The sequence below is a fragment of the Pseudophryne corroboree genome, chromosome 1 (assembly GCF_028390025.1).
Source record: "Pseudophryne corroboree isolate aPseCor3 chromosome 1, aPseCor3.hap2, whole genome shotgun sequence".
Taxonomy (NCBI): domain Eukaryota; kingdom Metazoa; phylum Chordata; class Amphibia; order Anura; family Myobatrachidae; genus Pseudophryne; species Pseudophryne corroboree.
The window spans coordinates 912,154,756-912,177,350 of record NC_086444.1 but is presented as its reverse complement, the minus strand read 5'-3'; the positions used below and the strand labels follow the sequence as shown (position 1 = coordinate 912,177,350).

At 43.6% G+C, this 22,595-nt stretch overlaps 1 long non-coding RNA gene across 1 annotated transcript in view; it reads right to left on the bottom strand.

The window, feature by feature from the left end:
* Positions 1-21,779, bottom strand: part of LOC134966625 (uncharacterized) — a 29,929-nt gene extending 8,150 nt beyond the window's left edge. Inside the window, exons 1-2 of the long non-coding RNA XR_010188685.1 lie at positions 21,709-21,779; positions 20,781-20,873 (exon numbers count right to left, since the gene is read on the bottom strand). This is a non-coding gene — a long non-coding RNA (uncharacterized LOC134966625). The remainder of the gene's footprint in view (positions 1-20,780; positions 20,874-21,708) is intronic.
* Positions 21,780-22,595: the final 816 nt, after the last annotated feature.

Below are 22,595 nucleotides of genomic sequence, written 5' to 3'. Positions count from 1 at the left end.
TACATTTAAGTCTGAGAACTTTTTAAACCATAAAGTGGAGTCACAATTTTGTAGATGTTCAGTTGTAAGATACTTTACCAAAAGGTGTCAGTTTACAGCACTTCCTCATGTCTTCTTCAAATTCCCTCTCGCCAAGTCTTGTTAATTTGTTTTTTCTTGTCACATTTGTCTTGTGGCAGAAATAATAGAATGTTTTGGTGAATTTGCTATGTCAGATTAGTTGGGATAACTTTCCTCACAAATGACTCTTACGGTCTGATTCATCAAGCTTTTCTTTACTAAAATAATGTGAAAAAGGATGTTTTCCCACCCTTTTCACAATATTTTAATTTCATTCAAATGTATTAAAGGGCTTTTGGAGCTGTTTTCGTGAAATACTACTCCAAACTCTTTAATTCACTTTTTTTTAGAGTCCCAGATCGCATTTCCCATACTTATAATGGGATATGCGATCTGGACAAAAAATTTTTTTACAAAATAAAAAAAGTAAAAAATATACCACAGTGTGACCTGTGATAATTACACCAGCTTCAGCTCACAGGGCAGCACTGTGATATGAGTACCTCTGCACAGCCCCCCAGCAGAGACCCCAGCAGAGATAGCTGTGCGGGGAGCCGGCAGTGTGATCAGCCATGACTGTCTGGTGGACACACAAGCTGATCACCGTAAAAAAAAAAAAGTATTACCGGTGATCAGTGCTCTGGTGAGCGATGATGGGCATCGGGAAATCCTGCTGCTGTGCTGTGACCTCTGTGCAGTAAAGTGATGCTGCAAAGTGGCAGCTCACTTTACAGCACCGCAAGTCACAACACAGCAGCAGGATCCTGCGCATGGCAGCCTCCTGGAAGCAGCTCCATCAGATCCTGGATGGGTAAGTATAATTACCGGTGGGGGTCTCTGTGCGGCATGGGGGTTGTCGCAACGGGGAAGTACCCGGCGACAGTGGTAGAAACGGAGGGCAGCACATGCACAGCAGGACATTGGGGTATTTTCATGAAAAATACCCTGATAATGCTGTGGAGGACATACGCAGGGACAGAGCTTTATCACAAGCTTTGTCCTGCATGTGATAATTGATACAGCCATGTGATGTATTCAGTTATCGCATTGTGAGTTTGGACGATTGTATCACTGGTCATCCCCATCATCAGATGCAGATGGTTATAAATGTGACCCTTAGGAACAAGAAACTGGACTCCATCCATCCAAGCAAATGTATATTGAGAATAGTTAAACACCAACCACACAGTCTTCTTATATTATTTTATTTTTGCTTTGTTTGTCTTTGTTCTTTGTCCACCCCCAAACTAACATCATAAATTAATTTCATGAAAATGTCAAAATAATGTGTGTCATGTGTCATTATTTATTTGTATAAGGTACTGTATCTGCTGTCTCTGGAGAGGTCAGTAATCCAGTGCTCCCCCTTCCACCTCCTCCATTGACTCTATCCCTTCCCAGTTCTTCCTCTCTCCTGTTGCCTGTTCCTATGTTGCACATTTCTCATTAGTGACTGTTCCCTCTGCATACAATCATGCCTCTGTCTCCCACATTCTTAAAAAAACCTGACACTCTTTATAATTACTGCCCAATCTCTTTCCTCCCATTTGCCTCCAAACTCCATGAGCATATTGTCTACAACCACATTTAATTCCTTTATTTCCTCCCACTGCCTGCTTGACCCATTTCAGTCAAACTTTCATGCTCTCCACTACACAGAAACGGAAGGCAGAGCATAGAGAGCTGGAAGGCTGCACTGCTCCTCCAGTCCCGCTGTCTGTGTGGCCGGACTGGCATTTGCCAGGAGTGTCAGATGGCCAGTCCAGCTCTGCCCACCTTTCTACATTGTAATCTGTAGAGCATATGATGCTGCCTGGCTCATCTTCCTTCTACAAACATGCAATGTCTGCCTCCCGTCTCCTACAAGCCCTAAACTGGCTCCCCTACCCTTTCAGAACTCAATTCAAACTTCTCACACCCACTTACAGTACAAAGCCCTCACTCAGTCCTCTCTTTTTTACATCTCTGACCTTATCTCCTTTTACACTCACGCCTGCCCACTTCTCTCCACAAATAAATGCTGCCTCCCCTCCCCCCTGATTACTTCCTCACACTCCCAACTCCAAATTTTTGCCTGTGCTACTCTCTACCTCTGGAACTCTCTCCCTCTCCCTGGCAGATTCTCCACCTCATTACAAAATTACAAAAAGGCTCTCATTTCCTTAATTAAAGCTTTCTAGCTCTCATCCTAACCCACTGCTCCATGCTCTTTGCTTGCTGTCTCTCCCTCTGTATCACCATTGTCTGTCTGCCTTCACACTTTTCCCGGTGGTATTACTAGGGAGACACATTTATATCAGCTGAAAAGACTCAATGGGATTTTCAGAAGAGACACTGGATGATGGGGCTGAGACACTGGGGGGCAGTGGTAGATTTTGCATATGGTATACAAGACTGCAGCCCCCCAGGTAAAATCCGCCACTTCAGCACAGTCTGTGAAGCCAGATGCAGTCCGTGAGACTGCAGTGGCTTCACTAAGACTGGCAGTGACTTCCTATTGGAAGTCCTACTGGCCAGTCAGAGACACTACAGGCAGTCCCATTGCACTTAGCAGAGAGCTGGCTTCCTGTAGGCAGCCACTCTCTGCCTTTCGGGCAGCCCTAGTCGGCTTTTACGGATTGCAGCCTATGCAGTCCATAGAAGCCGTGGGTTTGCGCATGCGCAGAGAGTTCACCGCTACTGCACATGCTCCGGTCCCGGCATCTATGAACTACATTGTACAGATGCCGGGACCCAGCCAGCAGTGGGGACAAGGGACCCAGTGGCAGGGTAACGGAGGCGGGGACCTGGTGGCAGGGACAAGGGTGGAGGGACCCTGCACAATGACCAGTCGCAGCTCCCTACTTCCATCAGGGCAGGAGCCACCACTGCTGGGGAGAAAACCATAGGGTGTATAGAGCTGAGAGACACAAAGGGGGAATGAGGCTGAAAGACATACTGTAGGAGGAGGATAAGCCTGACAAACACAGAGTGGGTGAGGCTGAGAGACACAGGAGGAGGATAAGCTTTGTCACTGTGAAATTTATAACTTTTCAAGGCTTAGTACAGCTGGCCCATGGGGAAGGGAACGAGGCATGGTGGGGATGAGGCGGAGAGACTCGCTAAAAGGGTTATGTCCTCCTTTCAGTATTAAACAAACAGCAGTAAGCTTAGCTTACTACTGTTCATCACTATACCACTCAAGCCATCTATAGAGACTTCCTTGAAGACTTCCAGGCACTGCCGGATTCCCGTTGGGTGAAAATTTCATGCGCATGCACCACAGACTGGTTGTTTAATAATAATAATAATAATAATAATAATAATAATAATAATAATAATAATAATATTATAATAATAATAATATTATAATAATAATAATTTTATTTATATAGCGCTCTTTCTCCAATAGGACTCAAGGCGCTTAACAGATACATAGCATAATATAGTACAGAAAATAATGAAGTACATTTTCATAAAATACAGAAGCATGAAGATACTAAAAGGGACATTATGGAAATGCTTGAGTAAACAGAAAAGTCTTGAGTCTACTTTTGAAGGATTCTATAGTTGGGGCCTCTCGCACTGTGCGGGGAAGTGAGTTCCATAGAGTCGGAGCCGCATGACTAAAAGCTCGACCCCCAGATGAATTACGGTAGATTCTAGGTACTGCTAAAAGTCCTTCATCTACAGATCGCAGTAATCGAGTGGGGCAGTATGAGGTCAGAAGTTGTTTCAGGTACCTTGGGCCTTGGTCATGTAATGCTTTAAAACTCAGTAAGCCAATCTTAAAGATGATTCGCCATCGTACAGGCAGCCAGTGAAGGGAGTAGAGGATGGGTGTTATGTGGCTAGAACGGGGCTGGTTGGTTAATAGCCTGGCAGCTGTGTTTAGCAACAGCTGTAAGCGCTGCAATTCTTTTGCTGGTAGACCAAGGTAGAGGGCATTACAGTAGTCTAAACGAGATGATACAAATGCATGTATGACTTTTGGCATATCATCTGAGGGAATTAAGTGCTTGATTCTGGCTATGTTCCTCAGGTGAAAGAATGAGGATTTGATTGTGGCTGATATATGATGTTTAAGTGTCAAGCCACCATCCAGGACAACGCCAAGATTCCGCATACGATCACTGGTCTGTAATTCTGAATCCCCGAGTGTAAGTCCAGTTGGTTGGCTATGCTGCAGTCTTGTCCTTTGATGTTGCGGTCGTATCATAAGGACCTCTGTTTTATCCGGGCTCAGTCGCAGCCAACTGGCGCTCATCCACTCCTGTAGTTCAGCTAGACAGCCATTTAGGGTTGCTATTGGGTTATCAGTGCCCGGAGCATAGGACAAGTACAGTTGTGTATCATCTGCATAGCAGTGGTAGACCAGGCCATGGCGCCTGATTATTTCGCCCAATGGGAGCATGTATACTGCAAAAAGCATGGGGGATAGTATAGAACCTTGTGGGACACCACATGGCAATGGCACTGGTGGTGATGAGTATAATCCAGATGATACTCTCTGTGACCTGCCTGTGAGAAAGGATTTGAACCAGCTTAGGACTGTGCCATCCAGACTACAGAAATGAATCAGTCGCTCAATCAGAAGCCCATGGTCCACGGTATCAAATGCTGCCGAGAGATCCAGAAGGATTAATATTGAACAGTCACCTCTGTCTTTTGCCATCAGAAGATCATTTAACACACACACCAGGGCTGTTTCAGTGCTATGTCTTCTCCTGAATCCTGATTGAAATGGATCATAAATATCATGGGTTGTCAGGCGGGTTTCCAGTCGATTTGCAACGACTTTCTCAATAACCTTTCCTAGGAAAGGAAGGTTTGATACCGGTCTGTAGTTGGTCATGCAGTCGGGATCTAAATTAGGTTTTTTAAGAAGCGGTCTAACAATTGCTTCCTTTAGGGGTCCAGGAAAAATGCCTGTCTGCAAAGAGCATTGAACAATTTTTGTAAAGACAGGACCAATTATATCCATACAACCTATTAGAAGCTTGGTTGAGGCTGGGTCCAGATCACAGGTGGTGGGACGCAAAATCCGAGCAATTTCAGCAGTGTCCTTTACATCCACTGGATCAAAGCTGGTCCATGAAGGCAGGTAGCTTATATTGGCAGGCTTTGTAGTTTGACACTCCTTTGATGGCACTTTGGAGATTCCAGCCCGGATGGTGGATATTTTATCTGCAAAGAAGTTTGCAAACTCGTTGCATCTTGCCTGGGAGAGGGTCTCATCAGTCTGCAAGCATGCTGGCTTGCAAAGCATCTCCGCTGTGCGGAAAAGTTGAGCTGGCCTATTGTTTGCTGCTGTGATCTCATTTGACAGGAACGGTGCTTTCTTACGAGTGATTGTCGATTGATATTCTTCGTTATGCTTTATTAGTTTTATTTTGTCATCCACTAGGTTAGTCTTCCTCCATCGTCTTTCCAGTCTACGCCCCCTTTTCTTGAGCTCACTAACACTGTTGTCGAACCATGGAGCTTGACGTTGTGGTTTACGAGGTCTTAAACGCACAGGGGCGATAATATCATTTGCAGCCATAACATCCCTATTATAATAACGGACTAGGGAACAGGGATCTACACAGGCACCCAGTATAGCAGAGAGATCCAGATTTGCTGCAAGAGCCTGGGGAGTCATACCCCCCCTCCTTGGACGATACCTGGTCAACTCCACAGGCAGAGATCTTAATTGAGGGGATGCAACTGAGAACCAGAGGGAGTAGTGGTCTGACCAGATGACTGGGTTTATTTTTAGGTCAGTGACTTCTAATCCAATCTGAAAGACAAGGTCGAGAGTGTGACCACTTTTATGTGTGGCAGAGGGAATGACCTGTGTGAAGCCCAGACCATTCATTGTGCACAGGAGGTCTTGGCCAAGGTGTGAGAGCTCATCATCCACCCATGCATTGAAATCCCCGAGGATGAGCCATCTTTGATGTTCCAGAACCAGGCCAGCAACAGTGTCTACAATTTCTTGTAGAAATATCTTTCCATCTCCAGGTGGCCGGTAAATGAGAAGTACTCTGAAACCTAATCCTGTCGAACTCCGGGCAGCAATGCACTCAAATGAGCGAGTAGTTTCAATAGGGTGGACCCTAAGTTTAAGTTCTTTTTTGAAGCAGATAGCCACCCCGCCACCCCTGCGGTCCAGTCTTGGGTTGTGGATGACAGAGTAGTTTGTTGGTACTGCAGCCTCCAATATAGGTGCTGCATTTTCATCTAGCCAGGTCTCTGTAATACAGGCTAGATCTGCAGATTCAATAAGGTCAGCAATTGTTGCAGTCTTGTTTCTTATAGATCTGGCATTACAAAGGACTGACCTGATTGGGCATACCAGAGGGCCTTCAGTTTTCTTTATGTTAAGTGCAGGAGCTCTGGGTATGGGGGTCACAAAGTGAGAGTTGACAGTTCTGTCCTTCCAAACACAGGGCCGTCTTTTGGGTATCACTTCTATTTGATTGTTCTTTGAGTATGGGGGTGAGCAGGTGGGCAAAGGACTTAGATGGTTACCGGGGGAAATACATTTCCGGCCTGCTCGCTTCCCTCGAATGCGCCTGTGTTTTCTTTTTAAAATGCCAAGGGATTGGAGAATAGAAGCCTGTGATGGTGTGATAGGAACTGCGGAACGTGGTGGGCGGAGTGAAAGAATGAAGCTGGAGCAATACGTATACATTTGGTCATCAACGACAGATTACTATAAATTTGAGCTGCATATGATGATGAGAGAGGGAGAGAAAGCAGTGGGTTTTTTTTTTTTTTTGTTCTTGGTTTTTTTTTTTTTTTCCTTTTTTGTGTTTTGTTTTCCCCCAATTCGGTATGTGATCCAAAATTATAATGGGATTATGAACAAAGTTATTGCTATAACCTATTGTGTATATTTGAAGCAAGTAATAAATAAAATAACTGCTGATTTAGTCAATTATCCTAGGATAGGCAGCCTTTTGGAAAGGTGTTAGAAGCCAATTCCTACTGTGTAGGTGTGAAAAGTCTCAGTGTGAGAGGCCTTTGAAGTAGATTTTTTTTTGTAGGGGTAGTGATAACGTGTCCTGGAAATGGATCCTGATTTTAAACAGTGAGCCTTCAGCAATTCAGAGCCTGAATATACTGATATTAGTAGATTAATGCAATAAGTCAGTAATTTGTTGCTCAGAGAACAGAGGTGGATGATGTCTAAGTGAGGGGCTGGATGTAGCCAAAGATAGGTTGTAATCCACAGTACCTTATCTGGGTAATGTCCAATGCAGAGTACAGCAGCTGCTAAACTGAAGGATTTCTCAGTGGAGATATGCAGAGGATTCAGTCCAGGATTCAATCCAGTGTGTATCTCAGCGCAGGAATGCAATCCGTTGGTTTTGATGAAATGTCCGCGTAGAGTAGTACAAGTTCAAGGTAAGTCCTTGGATATTTATGGTGATTCATAGGTCAGTTGTGGTGAATTTAAGCTGTTTTATGGAGATGATCAGGAGCATACAAAAGGTGAGGCAGCCATCTTGGGCGCCAATCAACCAGTTATGTTTATGTTTATTTGCTGTCATAGCAATCAGGGTTCATAGGGGCAGATGTATTAAGCCTGGAGAAGGCATAAAGAAGTGATAAAGCGGTGATAATTGCAGGGTGATAACCCCCCAGCCAATCAGCTCTATCTGTCAATTTACATATTGGAGCTGATTGGCTGGTGCGTTATCACCTTGCTAGGGAAGCCAGTCCCGGGCCATTTATTTAATCCCGGGTACCTGGATTGAAAAATGGCCAATCCCAGGATTGCCAGGGATACCCGGGATTGGCTTTTTGCTATGTGGACGCCCCCTCGCCCCACCCCGCCCCGCCCATCCTTTGGACGCTCAACGCTGATCCCTCAATCCCCGGGATTGGAGCTTCCAATCCCGGGATTGAATCCCAGCCAATTTTTTGCCCTAAATCCCAGGATCCCACCGATCCCAATCCCGGGATAGGCCACCATACACCTTGCACTTATCATTGCTTTATCACTTCTTTATGACTTCTCCAGGCTTCATACATCTGCCTCATAGTGTCTAGCAGAGGCGTCACTCACCTCTTCTTAACCCAGTGCGGCAATGGGTGCAAATGGGGCGTGGCTTTGCGCGGCAACCCATGGGATAGGCGTGGCTTCACAGGGTGGGGCGGGGCTAAGCACCCCGACTCCCATTTTCATCACTCTGGGGGTCCTGGAGTTGCTGCTTGCCCCCGGAGATTAACGTGTCTGCAGTGCCAGGAGCTGGGTTGCTGCATATAATGTTATAGTGCAGCACCCGGCTCCTGTCACTGAGCAGGAGCTGGCACTTTGGTGTCACCTCTCGGCGGATGACACCCGGGTGCGGGCCGCACCCCCCGCACCCACCTTGCGACACCAGTGGTGTCAAGGGCAGTGATGGCTAACCTTGACACTCCAGCTGTTCTTGAACTACACATCCCAGCATGCCCTGCATTAGTTTTAGCATGGCCAAATAGCAAAACTGTAGCAGGGCATGCTGGGATGTGTAGTTCAACAACAGCTGGAGTGTCAAGGTTAGCCATCACTGGTCTAGGGCATCAATGTCATGACATTAGTGTCATGCTGCCATCGCATTGCCATGGAAATACTGGTTAGATTCTACCCAGCTAGCTGTGTTATATATTTTGGCACCATTTGGCCTCCATACAATGCACTTTTTGTATCTTTATTAATACAAACCTCTTGAATATTATTCCCCAAAAATATTAGTCTTTTTTGTCCCTTTACCACTGTATATGCTGCATGTCTGATATATTACATAATTAATGGTATGTTATAGCACACTTATTTTATATTTATTTACATGCATGTATATTAAACGCACACTGGTGACTGCGGCACTTAATATATTTATACATTTGGACTATACTAATGCAAATATATATTGCATGTTTTTGTGGTTGTACTTTTAGTACTTTCTTACTTGGATATATATGATTGCCACTGATAATTAGAGATGAGCGGGTTCGGTTCGTCGAGATCCGAATCCCCCCGAACTTCACGTGGTTTACACAAGTCCGAGGCAGCCTCGGTTCTTCCCGTCTAAGACGCAAAACCCGAACGGGGGAAAACGTCATCATCCCGCTGAAGGATTCTCGCGCGTCACCGCCATTTTCCCTCGTGCATTGTCGATTGAGCGGAGAGGACGTGGCTATGTTCTCTGCCTGAAAAGCTCAATATCTGTGCTCAGTGTGCTGCATTGTGGGGACCAGTATATAGTAGTACAGTGCTGCATTGTGGTGACCACCAGTATATAGTAGTACAGTACAGTAGGCCATAGCATTATCTTGCAGCTTTGTGTCAGACTCAGTTCTATTCTCCGGATCAGTGCTCAATATCTGTGCTGCATTGTGGGGACCAGTATATAGTAGTACAGTACTGCATTGTGACCACCAGTATATAGTAGTACAGTACAGTTGTCCATTGCTGTATCTTGCAGCTCCGTGTCAGACTCAGTTCTATTTTCTGGATCAGTGCTCAATATCTGTGCTGTATTGTGGGGACCAGTATATTGTAGTACAGTGCTGCATTGTGACCACCAGTATATAGTAGTACAGTACAGTTGTCCATTGCTGTATCTTGCAGCTCTGTGTCAGACTCAGTTCTATTCTCCGTCTCAGTGCTCAATATCTGTGCTGCATTGTGGGGACCAGTATATAGTAGTAAAGCGCTGCATTGTGGTGACCACCAGTATATAGTAGTACAGTAGGCCATAGCATTATCTTGCAGCTCCATATCAGACTCAGTTCTATTCTCCGGATCAGTGCTCAATATCTGTGCTGTATTGTGGGGACCAGCATATAGTAGTACAGTGCTGCATTGTGGTGACCACCAGTATATAGTAGTACAGTACAGTTGTCCATTGCTGTATCTTGCAGCTCTGTGTCAGACTCAGTTCTATTCTCCGGATCAGTGCTCAATATCTGTGCTGCATTGTGGGGACCAGTATATAGTAGTACAGTGCTGCATTGTGGTGACCACCATTATATAGTAGTACAGTACAGTAGGCCATAGCATTATCTTACAGCTCCGTGTCAGACTCAGTTCTATTCTCTGGATCAGTGCTCAATATCTGTGCTGCATTGTGGGGACCAGTATATAGTAGTACAGTGCTGCATTGTTGTGACCACCAGTATATAGTAGTATAGTAGGCCATAGCATTATCTTGCAGCTCCGTGTCAGACTCAGTTCTATTCTCCGGATCAGTGCTCAATATCTGTGCTGCATTATTGGGACCAGTATATGGTAGTACAGTGCTGCATTGTGACCACCAGTATATAGTAGTACAGTACAGTTGTCCATTGCTGTATCTTGCAGCTCTGTGTCAGACTCAGTTCTATTCTCCGGATCAGTGCTCAATATCTGTGCTGCATTGTGGGGACCAGTATATAGTAGTACAGTGCTGCATTGTGGTGACCACCATTATATAGTAGTACAGTACAGTAGGCCATAGCATTATCTTACAGCTCCGTGTCAGACTCAGTTCTATTCTCCGGATCAGTGCTCAATATCTGTGCTGCATTGTGGGGACCAGTATATAGTAGTAAAGTGATGCATTGTGGTGACCACCAGTATATAGTAGTACAGTAGGCCATAGCATTATCTTGCAGCTCCGTATCAGACTCAGTTCTATTCTCCAGATCAGTGCTCAATATCTGTGCTGTATTGTGGGGACCAGTATATTGTAGTACAGTGCTGCATTGTGACCACCAGTATATAGTAGCACAGTACAGTACAGTTGTCCATTGCTGTATCTTGCAGCTCTGTGTCAGACTCGGTTCTATTCTCCGGATCAGTGCTCAATATCTGTGCTGCATTGTGGTAACCAGTATATAGTAGTAAAGTGCTGCATTGTGGTGACCACCAGTATATAGTAGTACAGTAGGCCATAGCATTATCTTGCAGCTCCATATCAGACTCAGTTCTATTCTCTGGATCAGTGCTCAATATCTGTGCTGTATTGTGGGGACCAGCATATAGTAGTATAGTGCTGCATTGTGGTGACCACCAGTATATAGTAGTACAGTACAGTTGTCCATTGCTGTATCTTGCAGCTCTGTGTCAGACTCAGTTCTATTCTCTGGATCAGTGCTCAATATCTGTGCTGCATTGTGGGGACCAGTATATAGTAGTACAGTGCTGCATTGTGGTGACCACCATTATATAGTAGTACAGTACAGTAGGCCATAGCATTATCTTACAGCTCCGTGTCAGACTCAGTTCTATTCTCCGGATCAGTGCTCAATATCTATGCTGCATTGTGGGGACCAGTATATAGTAGTACAGTGCTGCATTGTTGTGACCACCAGTATATAGTAGTATAGTAGGCCATAGCATTATGTTGCAGCTCCGTGTCAGACTCAGTTCTATTCTCCGGATCAGTGCTCAATATCTGTGCTGCATTATTGGGACCAGTATATGGTAGTACAGTGCTGCATTGTGATCACCAGTATATAGTAGTACAGTACAGTTGTCCATTGCTGTATCTTGCAGCTCTGTGTCAGACTTAGTTCTATTCTCCGGATCAGTGCTCAATATCTGTGCTGCATTGTGGGGACCAGTATATAGTAGTACAGTGCTGCATTGTGGTGACCACCATTATATAGTAGTACAGTACACTAGGCCATAGCATTATCTTACAGCTCAGTGTCAGACTCAGTTCTATTCTCCGGATCAGTGCTCAATATCTGTGCTGCATTATGGGGACCAGTATATAGTAGTATAGTGCTGCATTGTGACCACCAGTATATAGTAGTACAGTACAGTTGTCCATTGCTGTATCTTGCAGCTCCGTGTCAGACTCAGTTCTATTCTCCGGATCAGTGCTCAATATCTGTGCTGCATTATTGGGACCAGTATATGGTAGTACAGTGCTGCATTGTGACCACCAGTATATAGTAGTACAGTACAGTTGTCCATTGCTGTATCTTGCAGCTCCGTGTCAGACTCAGTTCTATTCTCTGGATCAGTGCTCAATATCTGTGCTGCATTGTGGGGACCAGTATATAGTAGTACAGTGCTGCATTGTGGTGACCACCAGTATATAGTAGTACAGTACAGTAGGCCATAGCATTATCTTGCAGCTCCATGTCAGACTCAGTTCTATTCTCAGGTTCAGTGCTTAATATCTGTGCTGCATTGTGGGGACCAGTATATAGTAGTATAGTGCTGCATTGTGGTGACTACCAGCATATAGTAGTACAGTACAGTAGGCCATAGCATTACCTTGCAGCTCCGTGTCAGACTCAGTTCTATTCTCCGGATCAGTGCTCAATATCTGTGCTGCATTGTCAGGACCAGTATATAATAGTACAGTGCTACATTGTGACGTATCTTGCAGCTCCGTGTCAGACTCAGTTCTATTCTCCGGATCAGTGCTCAATATCTGTGCTGCATTGTGGGGACCAGTATACATAGTAGTACAGTGCTGCATTGTGGTGACCACCAGTATATAGTAGTACAGTAGGCCATAGTGTTATCTTGCAGCTCCGTGTCAGACTCAGTTCTATTCTCCGGATCAGTGCTCAATATCTTTGCTGCATTGTGGGGACCAGTATACTACAGTACAATAGTCCAGTGCTGTTCTCGCTGCTCAGTGTTAGTTCTCCATAGTATCATCAGTGATCAGTATAATCAGTTCTCAGTATAATCAGTGCGCTGTTAGACGTGCGCCCGTTTTCCGCCATTAGTGCATTGGGATTTAGACAATTGATGAAGTTATTGTGTCCCCGGTACAAAATCCCATCTAGATTCCACTTCACTAGGCAGGCGATAGCGAGATTTTACCAATTAATATCAGTGATTTATAATTATTAATTACAGTGATCTTGCCAAATAATTCCAGTGATTTGTCATTTTCTTCCAGTGATTTGGACCAATAATACCATTGATTAGAACGAATAATTCCTGTGATTTTGTCATTTTCTTCCAGTGATTTGGACCAATAATACCATTGATTAGAACAAATAATTCCTGTGATTTTGGCATTTTCTTCCAGTGATTTGGACCAATAATACCATTAATTAGAACGTATAGTTCCTGTGATATTGAGGTGTTTGTGTCGCTTAGCTTAGCCATCCAGCGACCACAGTGCAACTCTTTTTCTCTTTTCTTTGCATCATGTGCTGTTTGGGGACTATTTTTTTTTAAGTGCCATCCTGTCTGACACTTCCGTATATGTCCAGTGGTACTGCCATTTGATATAATTCCCGACATTACTGCCATTTAATTCCAGTGATTTTGTCATTTTCTTCCAGTGATTTGGACCAATAATACCATTGATTAGAACGAATAATTCCTGTGATTTTGTCCTTTTCTTCCAGTGATTTGGACCAATAATACCATTGATTAGAACGAATAATTCCTGTGATATTGAGGTGTTTGTGTTGCTTAGCTTAGCCATCTAGCGACCACAGTGCACCTCTTTTTCTCTTTTCTTTGCATCATGTGATGTTTGGGGCCAATTTTTTTAAGTGCCATCCTGTCTGACACTGCAGTGCCACTCCTAGATGGGCCAGGTGTTTGTGCCGGCCACTTGGGTCGCTTAGCTAGTCATCCAGCGACCTCGGTGCAAATTTTAGGACTAAAAATAATATTGTGAGGTGTTCAGAATAGACTGGGAATGAGTGGAAATTATGGTTATTGAGGTTAATAATACTATGGGATCAAAATTACCCCCAAATTCTATGATTTAAGCTGTTTTTGATGGTTTTTTGAAAAAAAACCACCCGAATCCAAAACACACCAGAATCCGACAAAAAAATTTAAGGGAGGTTTTGCCAAAACGCGTCCGAATCCAAAACACGGCCGCGGAACCGAATCCAAGACCAAAACACAAAACCCGAAAAATTTTCAGTGCGCATCACTACTGATAATATAATAATATGGCCCCTAGCTAGTGCAATTGTTATAAGCATTATACGTGTGCCTCCCAAACAATTTTTTTAAATATATATTATCTTTTCAGGTGACATATTTCTATATATTTCATCAAAATAATTATGACAATTTGGGTATTGCATTTAATACAGATGGGGTTTATCTAGTTTATCCTGTAAGAAACATTTTAATTTTTAGAGTATACGCGAGGATATATATCAGTTATCTTCCAATACATTCATAAAGTATTTTAGACATGATTCTGGCGTATTCCCAGCTTGTTTCAAGTTGCCATATGTAATAGAATGACACTACAGGTAAACGCGCCAGAATCCCACAACATTCAACACAACTTGCCCTCCAGAAGTTTGTAATGTTGATCACCACATGTAAGCCAGGGAAAATGCGTCAGAACAACCCGGCGATCCGGACTATAGGTCGACAGTCAATATGGTCGACATGCATCAGACATTAGGTCAACATTCACAAAAGGTCGACCTATGAAAGGACGACACTGGAAAAGGTTGTCATGGAAAAAAGGATGACAAGTTTGAATGGTCGACATGGCAACGGTTGACACACATTTTTTGTGTTTTTTTCCATCATTGACTATACATGTCACACTCATAAACTTCAGTAACCTTGTGTCGAGCAAGCGGAGTAAGACACCGTACCAGAAGCGTGGCGAGCGAAGTGAGCCTGCGAGAAAATGCAATTCTACAAATGGTGGTTTCAGATGGAAAAACTATCCACACTAACTCCACAAAAAGTGTGTCAACCTTTTTTTGTGTCGCCCATTATCATGTCGACCTTTTGATCCTGACAACCTTTTCTCCATGTCGACATTTCCCAGTGTCAACCTTTCATAGGCCGACCTTTTTTCCATGTCAACCTTCTGTCAGTGTTGACCTAATGCACGTCGGCCATATGGGGTCAACCTAATGACTGTCAACCTAGACATTGTAGATCTTGTATACCACACTCAACAACTCGCTACACAAAAGAAGAATCTCAGGGCAGCTAGATTGATACAATTTGAAATTTGAGACCCATTACAACATTTCCCTACAAATATTGCACATTTGTTTTTGTTTTAGAAAGTTTATTTTGTTGTTTTACAAATATTTCACAACTATAGATGTTCTACCAGTCCTATGTAGGTTGGTGGCCTCACTCAGTCTCTCCTTTATATTAAGTGCGCAGAATTTACTACCAAAAATCGTACTCTGAAAAATGCCTGAAGTCTTCTTCAGGGGTATCTTTAGGGGGGCACCCTGCACCCATTTCTTCTATACTTACCCCTCCGGTAGTCCCACGTCGATGCAGCACTGCTGCATAAAAAACCTGTGAAAATGGTGCCACCATGCCATTTCTCCGGAGACCTGTGCATGTACGCTAGGCTCGGGCACAGTTCTACGGTCAACTAGTGACCCAAGTGCTCAGAGTCCGCCTCCCTGCTAGAAAGTTGGGGGCCCAAACGGAGATTGCACATAGGCCTCATCATATACAAAATTGTCCATATATAATGTAATGAATGTTATATAGCTCTTACCTTTGAAAGTGAAGCATGTTTGATTTTTTATGAATAAAGTGTGATCAATATAGTTTAAAAAAAAAACAAATTCTAAATTTAAGTAAACACACAAATGTTTCTGAAATAAAAAAGGAATAAACAAAGGTTTTCAAATATACAGTATATTACATCGTCTCTTCTCCCTTGCAAAGTGCCTTAAGTAATTCAATTAGTCCAAGGGGTATATTTACTAAAAGTCGATTTTGGTCGAATTTTGCTCGATTTTGTGTTTAAGGGTCTAAGGACCTAGGGCCTAATTCAGACCTGATAACAGCAGCAAATTCGTTAGCTAATTGGAAAAACCCATGTGCACTGCAGGGGAGGCAGATATAACATGTGTAGAGACAGTTAAGGGGGGTACACACGGAGCGATAATCTAAGCAATCTGACTAGATTGCTTAGATTTTCAGGAAGATCGCTCCGTGTGTAGCCCTAACAGCGGTAGCGATGCGCAGCCCCGCGCATCGCTATCGCTGCTGCTAGATTGGCCTGCATGCAGGGCAATCTAGCGGGTCGCTCACTTCACCCGCTGGGTGAAGTGAGCGGCCCCCCCCCGTATCCCCCCGCACGCTCAGCACAGATCGCGCTGTGCTGAGCGCCGGGAGAGATGTGTGCTGAGCGGTTCGCTCAGCACACATCTCTCCAGCATCGGGCCGTGAGTACTGGCCTTTAGATTTGGGTGGGGTGTGTTCAAACTGAAATCTAAATTGCAGTGTAAAAATAAAGCTGCCAATATTTACTCTGCTCAGAAACACAATAAGCCACTCAAAACAAAATTTTTCTGCACATGTTATATCTGTCCCCTGCAGTGTACATGGTTTTGCCCATAAGCTAACAAATTTTACTGCTGTGATCAGGTCTGAATTAGGCCCCAATTCAGACATGATCGCAGCAGCAAAAATTCTCTAACGGGTAAAACCATGTGCACTGCAGGTGGGGCAGATATAACATGTGCAGAAAGAGTTAGATTTCGGTGGGGTGTGTTCAAACTAAAATCTAAATTGCAGTGTAAAAATAAAGCAGCCAGTATTTACTCTGCACAGAGACAAAATAACCCACCCAAATCTAACCCTCTCTGCACATGTTATATCTCCCCCCTGCAGTGCATATGGGTTTGCCTATTAGAGAAAGCTTTTGCTGCTGCTGTAAATATACCCCCAAATATCAACCCGGAAGGAGGCCTGAGGCAGCAGCTAATGCTGATTCCTGCTCACATCTCTGGGGGGCGGGAGCAGAAATCATTGTTAACTGTTGCCTCAGGGCTGTCACAGATTGCTTGCAGGTCTCTAAATGAATAGCCCAAGGCACTTTACCTGGGAGAAGAGACAACACAATGCATCGTGCTTGTGAGTGAATCTACCATTATATCTATGTATACAATATAATAATATAATGAAGTATCATATACACCCAGAGCCGGCCCTAACCAATATGATGCCCTAGGCAAGATTTTGGCTGGTGCCCCTTAGCACCGCCGCTAGTTCTGCAGGAGATCCCAGACATGAGTCAGATGGCAGCTCTGCTAACGTCGGGCGCCTTTTGTTTATGAAAATGCGTCTTATTTGCATTACTATGTGGCTAGTACACACAAGCAGCTTCTCCTGATTAAAATGATATGCAGCATGCTTATATTCTGTGTGCGTCGTGCGACTGCTGTATCTGCATACGAAATGCTGCATTACAGTGATTTCCAGGAGTACACTGCAACATAGCATTTCGTATGCAGATACAGACCAGTCACACACAGAATATAGGCATGCCGCATATCATTTTGATCATCAGAAGCTGCTGGTGCCCCTAAGCATACCAAATGCCCTAGGCATTTGCCTAGTTTGCCTATGGCTAAGTCCAGCTCTGTATACACCAGGGGAAATATGGTCTTGATAGTATATTTTAGAGTTTCTCAAACTCTGCCATTACAGTCCAGGTTTTAAGGATATCAAAGCTTGAGTAAAGATGGTTAAACCAAATTGACTAAGGTACTAATTAAATCACATGTGCACAAAGATTTACATCCTTAAAGCCTGTAGAGTAATCGTAGAGTTTGGGAAACTCTGGTATATATATACAGTACCAGTTAAAAGTTTGGACACACCTTCTCAGTCAATGGTTTTTATTTATTTTAATTATTTTCTACATTGTAAATTAATACTGAAGACATCAAAACTATGAAAGAACACATGTGCAATTATTTTGTAAACAAAAAAGTGTTAAACAGATCAAAATATGTTTTATATTTTAGATTCCTCAAAGTAGCCCACTTTTGCTTTGATGACAGCTTTGCACACGGCAGTTTAAAATAGCAATAGCAGTCACAGTACATCAGGGTACAGTATTTCCAATGCAGGTGGTGTAACAATTCCAGATGGCTCCTAACCTAACCCCACACCCCAGTCCTATCATCTGGGTGACTGGTTCGCTATCAAAAGCAATGACCTACTGAACAAATACATTTTTAAAGGTAGCAGACAAGTTGTAGTACTTAGCCCAGCGGTGGCTTAAAAAAAGACCCAGATTGGATTCCATCAGTCCTGTTGCTGCTGCTCCAATCCTGCAAAGGCTTCTGAGATCCGAGCCCCCTCCCAAACTAGCCCAATCTGGCGGAATCTGGACCCGCCGCTCAGATCTCCCCACCAATTCCAAACTTCAGATTGAGGTAAAATGTAATTAGCCAGCGTTGGATTTCTCATGAGTTTTTGATGATATATAAGATCCCTGTGGTGATTCTGGTGCCAGTTCCACTCGTCCATGCAGTTTTATATATATTTATATATATTGTGCCACAATGCAGGTAAAGCGGGGGTCAGAGCAACACATAGGAAAAAGTGGGGTTCAGAAGCACAAATAGGTAATGGGGCACATAAAAATGGGGGCCCCCTGTCAATTAGTAAAACTTTCATTTTATTTTATTCAAGTGCAGCAACACAGTGTGCAAAGGCACGCACCAGTACAGGGGTGCAGGCAAGGGGCCACACCAGTCAGTGTCATGGGGTGCAGTGCGCTGAGGAAACTATTTCCGTTTGCATATTCCTGACAGCAGTGCTGCTGACTTGGGTGGGTGCCACTCCTCCCCTGTACCGATGCACATCATTGCCCACTGTTGCTGCCCTTGAATAAAATAAAATAAGAATTTTCCTAAATGACGGGAAGGTCACTTGCCTTGGTGTAACCCTCCTGAATAAGCCTATGCATGCATATGTTGTTGCTGTGTCACTACCACCACACACATGATGAAACGTGTGCAAGTGATACAAACTCAAGTCTATGGGAGTCATTCCGAGTTGATTGCACATAGCAACTTTTTGCTGCTTGTGCGATCAACTAGACGCCGCCTATGGGGGAGTGTGGGGGAGTGTATTTTAGCATAGCAAGGCTGCGATCGCTTGTGCAGCCCTGCTATGCTAAAAAAGATTTGTGTAGAACAAGACTAGCCCTACAGTTACTTACCCTGTGCGATGGATCCGGAATTGACGTCAGACAACCGCCCTCCAAACGTTTGGACACGCCTGCGTTCGGATCTCCACGCCCAGAAAACGGTGAGTATCCGCCCTGGAACGCCTCCCCGCTGTCAATCTTCTTGCGATCGCACTAGCGATCACTTTCTTCTTTCTTCTGGTCGTTGCCCGGAGATGGATGTCGCTGTGGCGCCGCGCATGCACAGTTCCGACCTGTTCGCACCGCAGTGATGAACCGCAGCATGCGAACGGGTCAGAATGACCCCCTATGTCTATAACACTCTCGGTTGCACGGGCACTGTGCGAGCGGGCTCCTTATATGTAAGATGTGTCCATGCAATCTTTAAGAATTACAACATATATGCACTTTTGTTAACAAATCTGTTTTTAGTTTTCAATGGTATTTCATTTCTAAAATAAATACGTTACTCAAATAAATAACTAGAAGATATTAAGACAGATGAGTGAACTAAAAATAATGTGAAAGAAAAGAATGTATCATTGAATAAAATTAATAATCACTCTATGATGGGTAGGCACTGCTAGTATATATATATATATATATATATATGTTTGCGATAAAAATGGTGTAAAGTTTTCCTTCTGTTATCAATGTTGCTATTCCAAGACTTTTGGGTACACAATATTTTTTGTCTTCCCACCTTCATTTCTGCCAGTTATTTTGGTTAAATGATTTATGGTTATTTCTGTCAATCATTACAGTACCTAAAAGTTTTTATCCAAATCCATCCAGTGGAAGGCCCAGAATAGGCTCCCTGTGTCAAAGTTCTGCCCAGCGTACACCAACATGAGGCCCAACTGGAACCTCAATCCCCTAGTAAGTCTTCTGGAATCCAATGTTAACACTCTGTGAAATTTTCCTCAAAATCCATCCTTTGGAAATCCCAGAACTGGCTCCCTGTGTCAAATTTCTGCCCAGTGTACACCAGCAGGAGCTCTGAATGGGATCCCAACACCCTAATATGTTTTCCGGGATCCAATGGTACCACTCTGTGATGTTAGTACCCACACTTGTGTCGCTTAGCTTAGTCATACAGCTACCTCATTGCACCTCTTTTACTTCTTTGCATGATGTGCTGTTTGGGGACTATTTTTTTTAAGTGCCATCCTGTCTGCCACTGCACTGCCACTCCTAGATGGGCCAGGTTTTTGTGCCGCACACTTGTGTCGCTTAGCTTAGTCATACTGCTACCTCATTGCACCTCTTTTACTTCTTTGCATGATGTGCTGTTTGGGGACATTTTTTTTTAAGTGCCATCCTCTCTGCCACTGCAGTGCCACTCCTAGATGGGCCAGGTGTTTGTGCCGCACACTTGTGTTGCTTAGCTTAGTCATACAGCTACCTCATTGCACTTATTTTACTTCATTGCATGATGTGCTGTTTGGGGCCTAGTTTTTTTTAAGTGGCATCCTGTCTGCCACTGCAGTGCCACTCCTAGATGGGCCAGATGTTTGTGCCGCACACTTGTGTCGCTTAGCTTAGTCATACAGCCACCTCGGTGCAACCTTTTGGCCTAAAAACAATATTGTGAGGTGTGAGGTGTTCAGAATAGACTGACTGGAAATGAGTGGAAATGAATGTTATTGAGGTTAATAATACCGTAGGATCAAAATTATCCCCAAATTCTGTGATTTTAACTGTTTTTATGTTTTTTTCAAAACCATCCAGATCCAAAACCAAAACACGAAAGGGTAGTTTTGGCAAAACCAATGCAGATCCAAAACACGAGCATGGAACCAGAACCAAAACCAAAACACGAAAAGTGCCAACCGCACATCTCTTATTTTCACTTACCACTGTAGTCCTCCTTCATTGCTAGAATGTTGACACAAGGAAGGCAGATCCATTCTGTAATGACATTCTCAATTTTCATTTCCAATGATAAGTCTGGGAACCGAGAGAAATAGCTTACTCGAAGCTGAGAAGATTACGACTTAAAATAATTAATCTCCATTTTACATTTCACTAGCCCAATTATTTATGCTGCTGAATGGTATAACACCCACACTGTATTTATGAGCTATATTACAGACAAGCTATGAAGCACATCTGCCACAAGCTTATTTTCCTCCACACCCAGAAAATATCATGCATAGTGCTTGCAGGATTAGAAAAAATTAGATAGCAGATGTTTCTCAGCCTGTAATCCATATAAAAATTAAACAATATGTTCTGAGTCAAGAGTAAACACACAGTATATTGATGTATCCAATGCATCAGCTGAGTTTCCAGTGTAATGTGGAGGAATATGAATTTATTAGATTGTATTTTCTACATCAAGTGAATCAAAACAAAAATAATTTGTATTTAAAGGGATTTTTCCTGTACATGGTATGATGGTACCATACTGGGTGCTCTGATGTCCATTTAGATGAAGGTAAAAAGTGCAAGTTCAACGCCATGTAAATGGCTAATTAGCTTAAGTGTTAAAGAGATTTGGCAGAAAATCCTCTGTAAACTATTTTTTAAAGATTTAGGGGTGCCCTCTCCTGGGGTAAATGGGCACCTCCAAACACACACAGCAGTAAGGAAAACAGCACACCACTCCAGGGTTTTTGCGCAATCTAGCTGTGGCTAGTTTTTTTGTGCAGTACATAAAACCAAAAACATAACAATAAATGCTAGCCCATCTGGGCACTAACTGAACATAATAGATTCCCTCTCTCAGGGTGTTAGGATGTAATGCCCCTACCACAAACACAGGCGTATACACAGTACTTACAGTCAGTGAATCACAGTGTCTCATCACAGGACTGCTGCCTGTTTACCAAATAGTCAGCACCTGAGCCAAGCCCTGATACAGCTTTTATCAGTCTCTTACAGGTGCAGTCACTAAATTATACTGCTCTCAGGCTGAAGGCCTAAGACCCGAAATGGACCTTGTGGATGGAGCCCTCCTTTCTCTCTCACATCCACACCCCCAGGTCTCATTCCCAGGTATTACTGAAAGCCCAAACTCTGATCAAGTCTTTTTAGCAAAACAGACATTTCCTGGGGGTTTAAAATATGTAAGGCAGAAACCTGGGACCAGTATCTCCCATGTATCACTTAACCAGCGCTTCTATCACAATGACTACTTCAAAATTGCCATATTTACCAAGCCCCAAAAAGCTCACCTTTTCAGAGATTGGTCTCTGACAGCCTATCAGCTACATGAATGCAATTTTATACAGAGAGGCATCCAAAGTATATCTATTTGGTAAATAACGCTTGCACTTGCTGTTCACATTTGCATTGCCTCACAGAAATACTTTCTTCATGGCACTTACCCAAAATTGAGATGCAGAAAATCTGTTGTGTTGTGCATAAGTTGAGTCTCTATTTTGATCTTGCTCTTGGAGAGGCGAGTCAGGGGTGTGCACATGTAGGTTCAGTACAGGAATGGCATGCAGACAAAATATGGGCTTTTGATGCATCTCTTAGATTTAACTTTTAGGAGGTGTAACTTTTTGCTACCCATAGGCCTGGTGCATGATTATGGCCGTGTTTCTACATCAGATGCAGCTATACACCTGATCAGTGGTTTCCAAACTCGGTCCTCAAGGACCCCCATCCATTACTGGATTTCCAAGTCTCCTCACAGAATCAAAAGTGAAATAATTATCTCCA